The sequence below is a fragment of the Acinonyx jubatus genome, chromosome A1 (genome assembly GCF_027475565.1).
Source record: "Acinonyx jubatus isolate Ajub_Pintada_27869175 chromosome A1, VMU_Ajub_asm_v1.0, whole genome shotgun sequence".
NCBI classification, from domain to species: Eukaryota; Metazoa; Chordata; class Mammalia; order Carnivora; family Felidae; genus Acinonyx; species Acinonyx jubatus.
Genome location: NC_069380.1, coordinates 125,109,559 through 125,124,966, shown reverse-complemented (window position 1 = coordinate 125,124,966; position 15,408 = coordinate 125,109,559). Strand labels below are relative to the sequence as shown.

The 15,408-nt window shown below is 39.6% G+C and overlaps 1 protein-coding gene across 4 annotated transcripts in view; it reads right to left on the bottom strand.

Moving 5' to 3' along the window:
* Nucleotides 1–15,408, bottom strand: part of RAB3C (RAB3C, member RAS oncogene family) — a 368,220-nt gene that overhangs the window by 236,562 nt on the left and 116,250 nt on the right. The gene's annotated exons all lie outside the window — the stretch shown is intronic.

Sequence of the window (15,408 nt, the reverse complement as noted above, 5' to 3'; positions counted from 1 at the left end):
CCAGGGGGCATATACTATCTGTTTCCTGCTATTTTCAATTCTGAATTTTGTATCTGTTCTGACATTGTTGCTGTACAGTTTCCTTAGTCTTTAAGATTTCATTATACTTAACACCTACCACATCTCGTTGTATTGTAATCTGGGTTATAATTTTAATTATTTGTAAACTTGATTTATTTATTTAGAGAGAAAGAGGGGGGAGGGGCAGAGAGAAAGGGAGAGAGAGAATCCCAAGGAGGCCCCACGTCATCAGTGGGGAGCCCGAAGCTGGGCTCTACCTCATCAACTGTGAGATTAGGACCTGAGCTAAAATTAAGAGGCGGATGTTTAATTGACTGGCCCACCCAGGCACCAAGCAGGTTATAATTTTAAAAGACATATTTATTATTTCCAAACGGTTTTGACATTAGGATGGCTGGTCCTTTGGAACAGTTACTTTAAAGGAAATAACTGAGAGATGTGACTCCATAAAAATGAAAAAAGAAAAAAAGTATGCCAAAACACGCCGCAAACAAAATTAAAGGCAATTAGTAAAACAACTTATTTGTGGAAAAAACAAGCTTATTTAAAATAAAAATGTATCACAAATCAATAAGGATAAAGATATACAGCACAAAGATCAGTTACTTATATAGGAAAAAAATTAAATTGGCAAATAAACATTTGGAAGACTCTCCAGCAGATGACAGTGAAAATACAATAAATTTAAAATTGGTGATTAAGAGGCACCTGGGGTCTCAGTCAGTTAAGTGTCCGACTTCGGCTCAGGTCCTGGTCTCAAGGTCCGTGAGTCAGAGCCTCGTGTCGGGCTCCGTGCTGACAGCTCAGAGCCTGGAGCCTGCTTTTGATTCTGTGTCTCTGTCTTTCTCTCTGTCCCTCCCCTGCTCATGCTCTCTCTCTCAAAAATAAATAAATATTAAAAAATTATAAAAACATAAATAAAATAAAATTGGTAATTCAAAGAATGATCTTGTTGAACACTTCAGGATTCAATGAAATAGACATCTCCCACCCCATTGTTAAAAGTATACAATCATATTACTTTGGACAGCAACTTGGCAAACCCCAAAATTCTATTTTTAAAACCCCAAAATTCTATTTCCTAGAATCTATCCACCCACATGAAGAGATAAATGAAGTAAAGAGGAATCAGTGCAAAGTCCCATTATTTAAGATGGCAAAAGGAAAATTCAGAGGAAAAAGAAAAACTAGCAATATAGGACTGTTAACACAAATTATTCCTACACTGCTCCTTAAAATCAGGCTTTCAGAGTATATTTAAATATTTTAGAAAAGGTTCAGAGCATATAAGTGAAAACACAGTTGCTAACATAGTGTATATTTTGTTTTTAAAGTATGGTATATGCACACAGAAAAAAATTGGAGAGTTACTCATTAAACTATTAACAGCTATCTTTGGGTGGTAACATTTCTGGTGATTTGTTTTCTACTTTTCTTTATTTGCTTATTTTCTACACTGCACATATGTACTTTTAAAATACTAATCAAAATGCTTTCCTTTTCACAAAATCTACATTAGTGTCAAAATTAATTATGACTAAGCCTTCAGTGGGTGGCTCCAACTACTTTTTCTGTCTTCCTCCTTTTCTTCCAGGAATTTTCATCTTCTACAAGAATGTATTAATGATACATTCAAAGCTTAAAGAGTTACTCTAAGTTCTATGTCTGTTTTTCTTCAGTTAAGTCCTTTTATAGGAAAATTTCGGCAAGAATTTGAAGGTGTTAGGGATAGAAATCCCAGCTCCTTTATAGTTCTAGCACCCGAATACACAAATATAGTGAATGTCTACTCATTCAGAAAGACAGTGAAAGCAGGAGAGAAAAGGGGAAAGCAGAGAGAGAAGGTAGATGAAGAGAAAGAAAAGCAGGTACAGAACTAAAGAACAGAGCTTGGATGTTCGACATTTGGTTTTTGTCCTAAAATAAGAAAGAGTATTAATCATTTCAGTTTTCTAAATATGAACCTCTGTGTAGAAGAAAACATCAGGAGTGGGGAACCAAAAGAGAAATAGCAAAATCCACTCAAACTAGAAAGTAAAAATGGAAACAACATGCTTTAAATAAAAAAAATTTAATGATAATGTGTTCCCCATGTGCCCACATCCTTTCCACAGGTACAGTCCTCTAAATGTAACTGGCACCAAAAATGCAAGTTGATTTGTTACCAAGAGTTTCTTTCCCTTTTTAAAAAAAAATTTTAATGTTTATTTATTTTTGAGAGAGAGAACAAGAGAGAGAGAGAGAAAGAGAGAGAGAGAGAGCAGGGGAGGGGCAGAGAGAGATGGAGACACAGAATCCAAAGAAGGCTCCAGGCTCTGAGCTGTCAGCACAGAGCCTGACATGGGGCTCGAACTCATGAGCCACGAGATCATGACCTGAGCTGAAGTTAGGACACTTAACCGACTGAACCACCCAAGGGCCCTAGGAGTTTCTTTCTTAATCATACTTCTCATTTCCATATGCTCTTGTCAGTTTTTCCAATGTTTCAAGGTGATGTACTGAATATACAAAAATTACACAAAGGCATAAAATTAAGAAGAACATATATCAAAGGCTCTGTCATATTCAAAAATGAGAAGGTTGAAAATTCTCATAAACTCTTTCTTTTTGGTGGTCTGTCATTGCCAACATTGTCGACTCAAATTCATTGCAACAGTGTTCCCCTGGGAGTTGAAAAGGAGACAATTCCAAGGATTATGATTCACCATTTTGTAAATGATCCATTTGTCATCCTGGCCTGGCAATTTTTTTTTCCTTTGTGTAATCTTTCCTTAATAAAGGAGGCTGACAAAATGATCTTAACAGAATTGAAAATGCAAGTGGGGGACACATTGGCTGAATTTGGGATCCAAAAAATGGGTGGAACATGGGGAGTCAAATCAGAAAACTTAAGAACATGCGTGCAGGCAGATCGATCAGGTGAGGCAAAATAAGGAACAAGAGTACAAAAGCAAAGTGATGGCTAATTAAGAAGTGTACATACAAAGACATGTGTCCAAAAATAGGACTCAAAGTTCTGTCTATGATGGACACTTACTCAGAATCTAAACTACATACAGACATTAGATATTCAGTTTTTAAAGGAAATGATATGCTAAGGAAGGAAATCTAGACAGGGACCCACCTACTAGAGAACTGGGATGGTGGATAAAGAAACCCAGAAATTTCCAGTTTCTACAAAATTGGGATCCCAGGAAGACCAGGTAGAAGATCCATTTGAGACTGAACAAATGAACAAGTAAGTTTACATTTCATATATTCCCTTAATCTAGGAAAGATTGGTCTCAAAGAAGGGGTGGAGTCAAAATAATAAGTAATTATTTCAGCTTTTCCAAATTTGCAGGCTTGAGAGCTATAGGAACATGAGATAGGTAATTAACATGTGCTGCATTCTCTGTGGACCTCTCCCTAACTTTCTTAATTTGACATTTTCTTTTTCACATACTCAGACATTTCCAATGCCTTCTTCTAACCAATTCCCAAAATGCAACTGTACATTAGACAAGCAGAATTAAATAACATGTTAGCATAGACATAACATGTGTCCCTTGCTATTACCTCCTGCTCTTCCCATTGCCAAATGCTATGTACTGTCCACTGTCTAGTGAACTACACTCTCCTGAGTTCCCTGTTAGCTATGCTGTGATCATGGACTGCCTTCTTGAACTATACCAGACAGCTTATTTCCTTTTCCTTTCTGTGTCAGGAAAGGAAGCAGAGGCTAGAGGACAACCATTTAAGAGGTAAAGTATGCTCTAGAGTGCAGCCTCAGATGTTAGAAGTCAGGGAGAATTTGGGGATGTACCCACCCTGGTCCTAACAGGTACTTATACCCACCAAGACACAAGCGGTTTCAAGGTCCAGATGCAATTAGTCTGATTTTGATTCCTAAGATGACAATCGTGTCTGGCTAAAAAATATCCAGTTCTGTAGAAACCATTCCTGTAAAAGCAGAGATCTATTGTGCATGCCAGATGACATAACTTTATAAAACAAACAGAAGAAAAACAAAACAACAACATCAAAAAAGACCAACTTTTCATGGAGGTAGGAGCAACCTTTATAAGTCATCAGTTCACTACTCTGCATTCTTTAAACTATTGCACCTGGATTAAGGTGGATTAACCCCTCAAACAGCAGATGTCATCTTCAACAAAGCAAGACGTTTTTCCTTACACATGGGACCACAGCTTTTCATCTGGCCATTTTAGTACCACTCTTCCTACTCTGTCCTCAGGGAAAATAGATAGAGCTGATAAACTTTACATACAACACATCAGTATCCCAGTGTTGTATCTCCAGGACAGATGGCTCAAATGTCTCATCCATTTAACTCATACTTAACATAGTATGAGTAGTCATACCTCTTGGAGTATTCTTACATCAAGCATCCCCCTTTCTAGGAGCACCAAAACTGAATTAAATCCAATAATGCACTTTTACCAAAAAAGTGCTGCTCTTTTACAAAGGTCCCACCCTCCCTATCTCTATCAGTGATATTTTAGTCCGACTAAAAGCCTTGATCTCAAGTGACTATGCTTTCTGTAATAAAGATCAGCAACCCCCAATATATCTTCACTACATTGCCTCGAGTTTCTTTCCACTGCCTTGGGAAGCAAGTCTACACAGGGGTGGGCCTAGGTTGGCCTCTATAGGTGCTACGACCCCTGAGTTGAATAATGGACAGTCCATGACCCATAGGCACTCATAATTTAATGGAAGAAAAAAAAGTCAAAAACGAAATGACAGATTATTCATGTAAATATCAACGAATAATATGACTTTCAATAGTACATTTTCACCACACTATTGAGTCTTCATCACACAAATACACACCTTAGAAGATTAAGGTGCTGGCAGATTCCCCTGTGGGTGAGGTGTCCTTAATCCGTTGCCTCCCCCTCCACTTTCCGTCCTGTCACTTAGTTTTAAGAGGCCATGGGCTCTTTCTGGAAGAGTTGCCATCCCCCAGGAGGCATGCCTCATGGACAGGCAGCTAGAGACATATCCGTGTGTTCTCCAGGCCCTGTTCTAAAAAATACTATGGACAGTTGTGCTCTCCCTGCCTTCATCCCAGTAAGGGGTTGGGATGCTGAAGGAATGGGACTCGGCTTCCAGCCCTGCTTGAAACAGATGAATTTCCTCTAGTCATTGGGATTTTGTAACACCTTCCTTTGAAGAAATGACCCCATGATTAAAAAAAAAAAAAAAAACATTTAAAAATCACTGTGGTAAATGCTGAAGAGTTTGAGGAAATGAAGCTCTCTTTGTTTGAGGCTGAGTATTGGAACCTTCCCACCATTTTAGTTCATGACATATTCAGAGACATAGAATAGAAAACTGAGCTGAAGGGGAATGGAGAGAAAATACTTCTAAAAGACCTCAGTATCTAAGAGTATATTGAACAGAAGGGAAAAGAAGGAATCAAGAGCAAAGTTAGCCACCAGGGAGAAGTCTGACTATATTTGGTCTTGAGGTGAGGGAAGGATGATCGGCAGATAAGGGAAGAGGAGAAGGGAATGAAGCAACAGGTAGATTCGCTGGCAGACAGAGTAAGTTCGAAGCCTTGAAGCTCTGATGCTATTCTTCCAAGCTCAGATAACACTCTGTCTCCAGCCATCCAAAGGACAGGCCTCCAGCCAGAAGCCACATTTGAGTCAACCTAAGGCTGTTTGCTGACTTCAGATATCAGGAGGAAGTTTGAGGAAAGTATCCAAGCCTGCCATCCCAAATCCATCCTCAATCTTAATAGACTAATGTAGACTTACTTTCAGCTCTGCATGAGCAGACACAATGTGACAGGAGGTACTTTAGGGGCAATTGAGACCTGTTCCTTAGAACAGCAGTTATCAAACTTTATTGCATCAGGCTCACCTGGCAAGGCTTTGAGAACTCTAGATTCCCCAGTTCTGTTCACAGAAAGATTCTGATTCTGTGGGCAGGGGATGAGGTTCTCCAAATGATTCCGACAAGGGTCTGCCTCTGGGACCACACACTCCGGGGACTCTCTCTCTGGAGGAGCCATGGTTTCTGTGCTAAAATGATTCACTAGACACTCCTTTGGGAAACAGTGGTGCTGATACCCCAGTGGATCAAAACCATTCAACCAGGCCCATGCCACATACAGCCTTCTGCGGTTATTCTCATACATGAATTTCTCTCACATTCTGAGATTAGCCCATCTGCAAACTCAAGAGCCTCCCAACCGTAGAATCACCTTCACACTGTTTGAATAGGTATCAACAAAGCCAGGCTAAACGTCTCAGCACGTCTTGCTTTTCACCAGCCCCTGAGTAAGGAGCCTGCCCTTTCATCTCCGTGTTTAAGCCCTTTGGTAGCTATGTTGTTACAAAACTCAATTTAGAATTTCACTCTCAAAACCAGACCTACAGACCTTGTTAGAGCATTCACAGAAGCTAGCCAGAGAGCAGAGTGAGAAAAACACGTTCAATTTTCACTCTCTTGTTTCAATAGGTTATAAATTTATGAAGAATTAAGTGGTAGAGATGAAATCTTCTGAGCTTTGTCCTGACCCAGGGGTTAATTGCTTTGCAAAATATGAAGGAAAACAAAAACACTACTGTACTATTTTCTTAAAAGAGGAGGACAGATCTCTTGGCTAAAATAAAATGATGTGATTTCTATAAGTCATTTTCCCCTTCAACTGTCATAAAGGGTCAATAGTGTACCTTAAGAGTCTGGGTCAGCCTTTCACACAGCTGGTCTAAGTTGAAGAGTCCAGGGAAGGTGGCCTCGGTATGACATTTAGTGCTGAAAGCCCCTCAATTTCTTTAGTTAACAAGCTATTGTTTTAAAATTCAAGTACCCTTAGAATGTTTGTGAGTTTAGACTGTCAGTCACATGTAACTCAGTGTAAATTAATATTTCTAATTTCTAAAGTTTCTAATAAAATTTGAAAGATTTCAAAATCAAGGATTTTGATTTCACCAGCAAGGCTCTCTCTCTGAGAATATGGCCAAGAAATCAAATGGTTTCTCCAGTTTCTCAGTTTGTAAACCAAGTATGGGTTGGAGGATGGTCCACCATACTTGTCACCCACCTCCCTTCCCAGAATTAGGGGAGAATCTTGCTCCAGTGAGTTAGATTTGAGCAGGACCTACTTTCCAGTCCATTGACTTACTGTTGTTGTACCATAGATAACAGCTAGGTACAAAATGCATGGGTATGAGCTTTCATTTACTCATTCTCTCATTCAGATACGGCTGCAAAATAAAAACTGCCTTCTGGTTTGTCCTCCATTTGCAATGGAGCTCTGAACCTCAAACCTGGTTTCCAGGAAAGCCATGTATTGTCAAAGGATCTCCTTTCTTTCATCTGCCCGCATGTGGGAGTATAAAGCAGTACCTCTCTATAAAGATGTACCTTTCCAAATATGGGTCAACAATGCTGTAATCTCCTGCTAATAGTGTTCACAGTTTTTTGAGGCCTAGAGGAGTGGTACTCAAAATGTGGTCTGGGAGCCCCCAAACCCTTTCAGAAGGTCCTGAGGTCGAAATTCATTTAAAAATAACACAAAGCTGTTATTTGCTTTTTCCATTCTCATTCTTTCACAGGTGTACTGTGGAGTTTTCCAGAGGTGACATGACATGTGTTATAGCAACAGACTGAATGAGCAAGCAGATATGAAAATCCAGCTGTCCCCAGTAAGGCACATATTAAAAAAATTCGCAAAAATATAAAACAATATCATTCTTCTCACTTCTTTTGTTTTTCAAAATGTAGCCATTTTTCATTAAAAGTATGTAATTTATGTTTACACGCGATATGCTGTTATTTTAAAGTGAATTAATATTTAAATTTTTTCAGCTTTAATTTCTAATATAGTAAATATCAATAGATATCACCTACATATACATACAAGCTCTTTTGGGTCCTCAATAATTTTTAAGGGTGTAAAAGGGCCCCAAAATTATGAGAACCATACGAGGCACATTACACATACTATCTTATTGTGCAGAATAACCCTACATGGCAAAGATTCATATCCTTATTTTATAGAAAATGAAACCAAGACATAACAGAGTTAAATAATTTTCCCAGAATGAAACCACCAGACACCAAAACCCATTATTTCTTCTTGTGCTCTTTTGTTGCTCTTATTAAAGCTGGCCTTGTGTTTGGCTTACTTATGAGACTGAATATACAAACAGACAACGGGCAGACCACACGTCAAAAAAGAACTTATACCCACAACCTGCACCAACCTGTCCAGGAAGCCAAGCCTCTTATCTTCAATAAGCAACCAAGGAAGCCAGTCTGCTGTAAGTCAGACTTACAGGGAACCGGATTGCTACCTCTACTGACAATCCAGGAAACTAAATAATTATTTCTGTAACAATTGGCCCCAAAAGGTCAGGACTTGATTAATAACTGGCAGTTGTCCCCACTTCCAACTTAGGAGGAAGCCAAACATGTATCCCTAACCAGTGATAAAGGATGCCCCACTTCTAGTTAGTCCATGTACAATGTCTCTGCCAATAACTTGCAATAAGGACACACCTGAAGACTTCCCCTTCCTCCACTAGAAAGCCTTCCTACTCCTCTGCCTGCCTTTCAGTCTCTGCCAAAATCCAAACGATGGTGGACGACTCCCTTGCTGTATCAAACTCAATGTAAATAGCCTTTGCTTTCCTCATTTGGTTGCTCTTCACTATCTCCATACTTGCTTTGATACCATTATTCTCTAAGTTGCCAGAAGATAGGAAGCTTAAAAACCCTTGGTTCCCTCTCCTCCAGGGTTTAGCACTTTGCACAACACATAGCAACCACTATGCCTAGTCATTTTAGGACAAACACACACCGTGTCACTAAAATACAGTGACTGCCTGGTGACGTGGCTATTCTCTCCACACTGCCTAGACGAGGAGGGTTGTACCCACACAAACTCCCACATCACTTATTCCCAAACATTTGAGCATGTGAGACCAAAATAATATAAATAATAAATAAATACATATAGCTACTGTATTTATGAGAACTGCCATATTTTTCCTAAGAAAGGGTTTTTTTTTTTATTTTTATGTTTATTTATTTTTGAGACAGACAGCAACAGAGCATGAGTGGGGGAGAGGCAGAGAGAGAGGGAGACAGAATCGGAAGCAGGCTCCAGGGTCTGAGTTGTCAGCACAGAGCCCCACATGGCCCTCGAACCCACCAGCCGTGAGATCGTGACCTGAGCCAAAGTTGGACGCTCAACTGACTGGGCCACCCAGGTGCCCCAAAAAAAGTTTAAAAAGAAACCCACCATCTATCAGATTACCAAAAGAGTGGGAAGAAATTAATTAAAATAAATAATATTACTTTAATTGTAGAAGTTTCTTAAAATTGAAGAATTTAGCTTTCTGAAGAAACACATTGCCTTGTTCTTCCTTTGGAGACACATGTGTTAGAGCCAAGCGTGGGTCACGGTAGGCATTTGGGAATATGCTTATGCAGCCTCACAGAGCAGAAGGGCCAACTCCAAATTCTGCAACTTGTGCATCACACAGGTTTTCCCCGCCTCTCTGTGACTGAACCATATACCTCGATGGCTTTTGTTGCCAAAGTTCCCAGACCATTTGCATTCCCTTTACAGAGGATATGGCACCTCAGAGAGGATTTGATAAAGGCCCTGGGTTCACTGGTATTTTTTTCCATGCAGACATTCACTCAGTTTTGAGTGAACATTAATGTATTTCCTTCTGAAGCAGACACGAATGGCCGTATAGTGTTCAAAGTGCCAACTCATTAGCAGTACCTTGAGCTTTCAGTAAAATTATCCAATGAATGCCCACTGGAACAATTAAGAAGGACCATATGGATAGTCAAAACAAAATAGAACTCTGAAGTGTACATTATTCAAATTATCAGGAGTATGAATACATGAACACAATACCATATAACATCTATAATTCAAAGTTTCTAAAATGTGCATTTGGGCTCTACACCTTATTTAAGAAATGAACAGTTTTATACAGAAAATACTAATCCCAAACTATCTTCTTCATTGTACTAAATATGTGCCTTTGCCTTTCCAGACCCTCACTTTATCCAATTCCATCCTACTCTGTGCTGTGGGGGCCTAACCTCAATGAACCGCTAAAACAGAGCTATTTGGGGGGCTCCTGGATGGCTCAGTTGGCTAAGTGTCTGACTCTTGACTTCAGTTCAGGTCATGATCTCACAAAATGTAGGATCAAGCCCCACATGGGGTTCTGTGCCAAAAACGTGGAGCCTGCTTAGGATTCTCTCTCTCTCAGGGCGCCTGGGTGGCTCAGTCGGTTAAGCATCTGACTTCGGCTCAGGTCATGATCTCACGGTCCGTGGGTTCGAGCCCCGTGTTGGGCTCTGGGCTGATGGCTCAGAGCCTGGAGCCTGCTTCCAATTCTGTGTCTCCCTCTCTCTGCCCCCTCCCCCGTTCATGCTCTGTCTCTCTCTGTCTCAAAAATAAATAAACATTTAAAAAAATTAAAAAGAAAAGGATTCTCTCTCTCTCTCTCTCTCTCTCTGTGCCCCTCCCCTGATTGCACTCTTATGCGTGTGCTCTCTCTCTCTCAAGATAAATAAATAAACATAAAAAAAAAAAACAGAGCTCCTTTGCAGGCTACTCAGGAAAGGGGGCTCAGCCAATGACAGGTACAGGTGAAAGGTCAGAAGGCAGGAAGAATGAGAGGTCTGGGCATTTCTTCCTTTGGCCCCTTCCTTGCTGAGCCATTGATTGGCAGAGGCTGTGCTATTCAAAGACCAAGGCTCAGTCTACTGGGTCTCTTGGGCTCCTTCTACCTGTATAGGTACAGCTCTTTCTGGTTCCCATTCCCGTCAGTCCAAGTGGTGGTAATAGCCCTGCGGTCTGCAGCATCCCTGAGTGCAGCCTTAAATACTACAGATACCTTTGTAAAATCAATAAACTCTCCTCAATTGTCCAGTGTGTTTCTCTCCCAAACCCTGTTGATACATTCACCCACTTCAACTCTTTTTAATCTTGTCTCCCTTGTTCTTCTATTTTTAGGTTATACTCTATAATTTTGCCCATGATGCTTGATAGACATTCTAAGATTGATTAAGTTGTTTTCAAAGATGGAAGATTTTTGAACTTTTTGTGGAGACCTTGCCTTCCATTTCTTCGTAATGATTAGCAGGCTGAGCAAAGTGATTTTTATCCACTGATGCTTATATTGCTATTTCTTTTAACGTGCTGATTGAGTTGCCACTGTGGTATTGACCAGGACTAGCAAAGTTAGTGTTATGAGAGCAAAAGTAGAAGAGAAAACAAGAACATCCCTAACTGAAAATAAGTACTATCCAGCTTAGGAAATGCTGTACTTTCTTCCTTAAATCTGACTTGGGAAATAAATATGGAGTAATTAGGGACACCTGGGTGGCTTAGGTGGTTGAGCATCCCTCTCAGCTTGGTTTCAGCTTAGGTCATGGTCTCATGTTTCATGAGTTTGAGCTCTGCATTGGGCTCTGTGCTGACAGAATGGAGACTGGTTAGAATTCTCTCTCTCTCTCTCTCTCTCTCTCTCCCTCTATCTCTATCTCTTTCTCCCTCTCTCTCTCTCTCTCTCTGACCCTCCCCTGATTGCTTGCTCACTTTCTTTCTCTCTCTCTCTCTCTCTCAAAATAAATAAATAAATTTTTAAAAATCATTATTAAATAAATAAATAAATATGGAGTAATTAAAAGGTTCATTTGTACCCAGATTTAAGCTGTGTTTATACACGCCAGAATGACTAGTTAGTTCAGTATCACTTTAAACAAATCAACAGAAAAATAACAATGGGTGACTTGGTGACAGAGGCATAACTTACAGCTAAAATCAGTAACTGCCAGTGATACTAGGCAATATCCTGAGGAAATTATTCCCTGTATTTTAATAACAACTCTCCCCATGAATTCAGTGATTTTTAATTGTTTTTGTTACAGAGAAAGATACCAATTTTATGAACACTTAAACAGCTATATGGGTTTGCCTTCCCTGTACAGTTGATGAGTTTATCTAAATGTAAAGATGGCTTAAAAATACCACAAAACAACTCAACAACACGGCTGACTACCCTTGGGCATATCAAAATTTCCTCTTGGCTGGTGAAAGATCCCCAGGTGTCCTAAAAATGCTTCACCTTGTCAATTTGCTTGTATATTTTATCACCATGTTAGAACACCAAAATTAAGTTCTTCATATAAATGTCTGCCTATTTTGGAACTAGAAATTTATTTGCAGTTACAGAAAGTATGGAGTAAGACCAGTGATGTCAATATTGGAAAATGCAGGTGGAAAGAAATAAAAATGACTTCTTTATTGAGCACATTCAATGCATCAGGAACTATGCTAAGAATTTTATAAACATCATTTTATTTAATCTTTACAAAAAGACTATAAGCAAAGCATTTTTATTTTCCCCAGTTTACAGATAGGAAAACTGAGGCACAGAGAAGTTAATTAACTTGCCCAGGGTCACAACAGAAGCCTTAGGACTAAAATTTGAACTCAGATAGCCTAGCTTCAGAGCCCATTTTTAATGACAAAACCACTAAGTAATATTTCTGATCCAAATAAGTCTAGAATAGGCCTAAGGTTAAAATAATACCAATGTGATCAGGCAGATTTAACATTTTAGGTGATGACTACATGGAGATAACAATATAGTAGCAAAGGGAGGCTTCTGAGAGGTCGAATTAGACTTTCCAGCATCCTCAAACCAAAGCTCATGCATATTAATAAAAAGATTCTCTTACTCTCACCTTGGGCCACTGTGATCTCAAGTCACCTAATGACAGTGAATGTGATTTATAAAATGATATGATGGAGGTAAAAAGTTTAGAATGGCAAAGGAAAACAACGGGCAACATGAAGGAAGACAAAGTGATATTGAAGAAAGAATATATATATATATATATATATATATATATATATATATATATATTCTATATAATGGCCTAGGGGCACCAGGGTGGCTCAGTCGGTTAAGCATCCAACTTTAGCTCAGGTCATGATATCAGGGTTTGTGAGCTCAAGCCCCATTTCAGGCTCTGCACTGACAGTGTCGTATTCTCTCTCTGTCTCCCTCTCTCTCTGCCTCTTGCTCAAAAATAAATAAAATAAATAAATTTTAAAAATATATATAATAAAAAAATAGAATGGCTTAAGACTAGAGAAAATATCTGGTGACCACTGAGTAGAGTAGTCATGTCTGAAGGGTTCATTCTGATAATCCTGACAGTCCAAAACAAATTGACTCATTTTTCATAGCCTCTTAAGGTAAGTAAATGTACAACAAAGAAAGAGTTTAATTACAATGTTTGATTTGCTTAAAGTTTCCGCAATTTAAGTAGTCTGGAACTGAACTTATGCCGAATCCCCATTCTCTGCTACCAATGTGGCATTCCCATTTTCAAAAGGTTTGAGATCAGCATTCTTGGCTAGAAGTCCCTGTATGAACTGGGCTGACTGGAAGATCACAAAAAAATATCAATCTGGATGGGATATATGATTATGACACACTTCTGTAAAAAACTTACTCCATTGATTTTGGATACTTCCTGATTTTTTTTTTCTAAATCAGGGAGTTAAAACATTAAAAGTTACTCTAAAAAGCAGTGGAGAAAGCTATGTGGCCAGGAGAAAACTATTTAACCTCTCAGAGTCTTGGTTTCCTCCACGTTTAAAAAGATCTCTATAGATACCAACATACCAAAGTTGTTGGAAGTGCTAAAAATATAATCTGCTCAGTGGCTCACCCAGAGCAATGCCTCAGAAGTGGCACCTACAGAGAGAGGGTGCACCAAAATGGGTTCATAAAGGCTCCAAAGCTGGGCGGCTCTCATTCAGATCTGCTAACTACCTGTTAGCTGTGAGACCTTGGGTGAGTTATTCACACTCTCTGCCCCTCAGTTTTCTCATGTGTAAACTGAAGACAAGAATGGCATCTTGTGTCATAGACTTCACACCCACGAATGTGTTCCACTACACCTGGCACATTAGGGATCACTCAATGTCATTTGCCCCAGGAAATCTAGAGTCCTGCCCCAATGTCCGTTCTCTATCCTGCTGGCTCAAAACACCTTTACCCACACACTCCGACTGTACGTTCCTCTCTTGTACTAGTTGTAACTGCTTATCAGCCACATGTGTCTTTCAGTCCCTCCAGACAAGCAGATAAAATTTCCCCAAAATAGTGGTGAACTGCCATGAAGCTGACAGAAGATTAAGCTTTAGGTTCCTTCTAAGGGGGGCCAGTAATAGGTTCACATGGTCATGTGCTTTTTGATACTTTTGCAAAAGTAATGCATTTTTATACTTGTTCCTTAGTTTTTACCAATCTGTCAAAGCTATAGGCTCCAATAATCTAAATCTACACCTGCTCAAATGGGAGGCAAAATGGGAGAAAAGTGAAGATCTGATAAACAAAGAGTAAGCAACAAGCACTCTATATGAAGCTATAGTGGAAAAAAAACCCAGAAAGCAGAAACTTTTGAAATGGGGGGTGGGGGGGGGAGGGAAAGAGGGGAGGGGAGAGAGAGAGACACACAGGGAGGAGAGAGAGGAAGGGAACATGAACACTCATCCTTATTCGTCAATGTTCAGCTCCTTCTCATCCTTTGGGTCTCAGTCCAGTTACTTCATATAAACCCTTCTTGACCATTTAACAAAAGCAAACTTCCCTGCCCTTGTTGCTATCTTTCATTTGTTATAGTGCTGATTATTTATCCACAACACCATCACCATCAGATTTTCTGAGCATTTACTTTCAATCTCAAATTCCTTCACAGAGTCAGTGTCTTACTCATTTATTGAGTAGAAACTCAATAAATGTTGGTTGAGTAAATGAATGAGTGAATCAATGAGCAAATAATTCTATTTCATTTGTCAGTTTATGGCTCAGATGTAGACGCCCTCAAGAAACCTTCCCAAAGTCCCCAAGACTGGGTTAGGCTTCTTCCTGTGTAACCTCTGTTCATGTCTCCAGAGCATTTATCACAGCAGATGGAATTCTCTCTTCACTCTCTACCTCCCCACCAGACAGTTGGCTCCTGTGGCAGACCCTGTGTATCCTTTACCATTACGTCCCCCAGCACCTACCACAGTGCCTGCCACAGAGTAGCACCCAGCATATATTTGATCCAATTAAATTATTTGTCTGAAGGTTGGTACACTATTTTTAAGAAAGAAGAAAACTAACATTTACTGTTAGCTCTGTGTCTAGTATTGAACAATTATAAAAAAAATTATTATGGCAAATACCTAGCAGATAAGGGGTATCAGGAGTGAAACCCAGTATTACCTTTCTCAGTCTCTCAGGGAAAGAGCAGATGCTAGGTTAGAACACATACGAAGGGGGAAAAGAGCATACAGGTGACAGTACCAGCAATGGTCTTGGCAGCTGC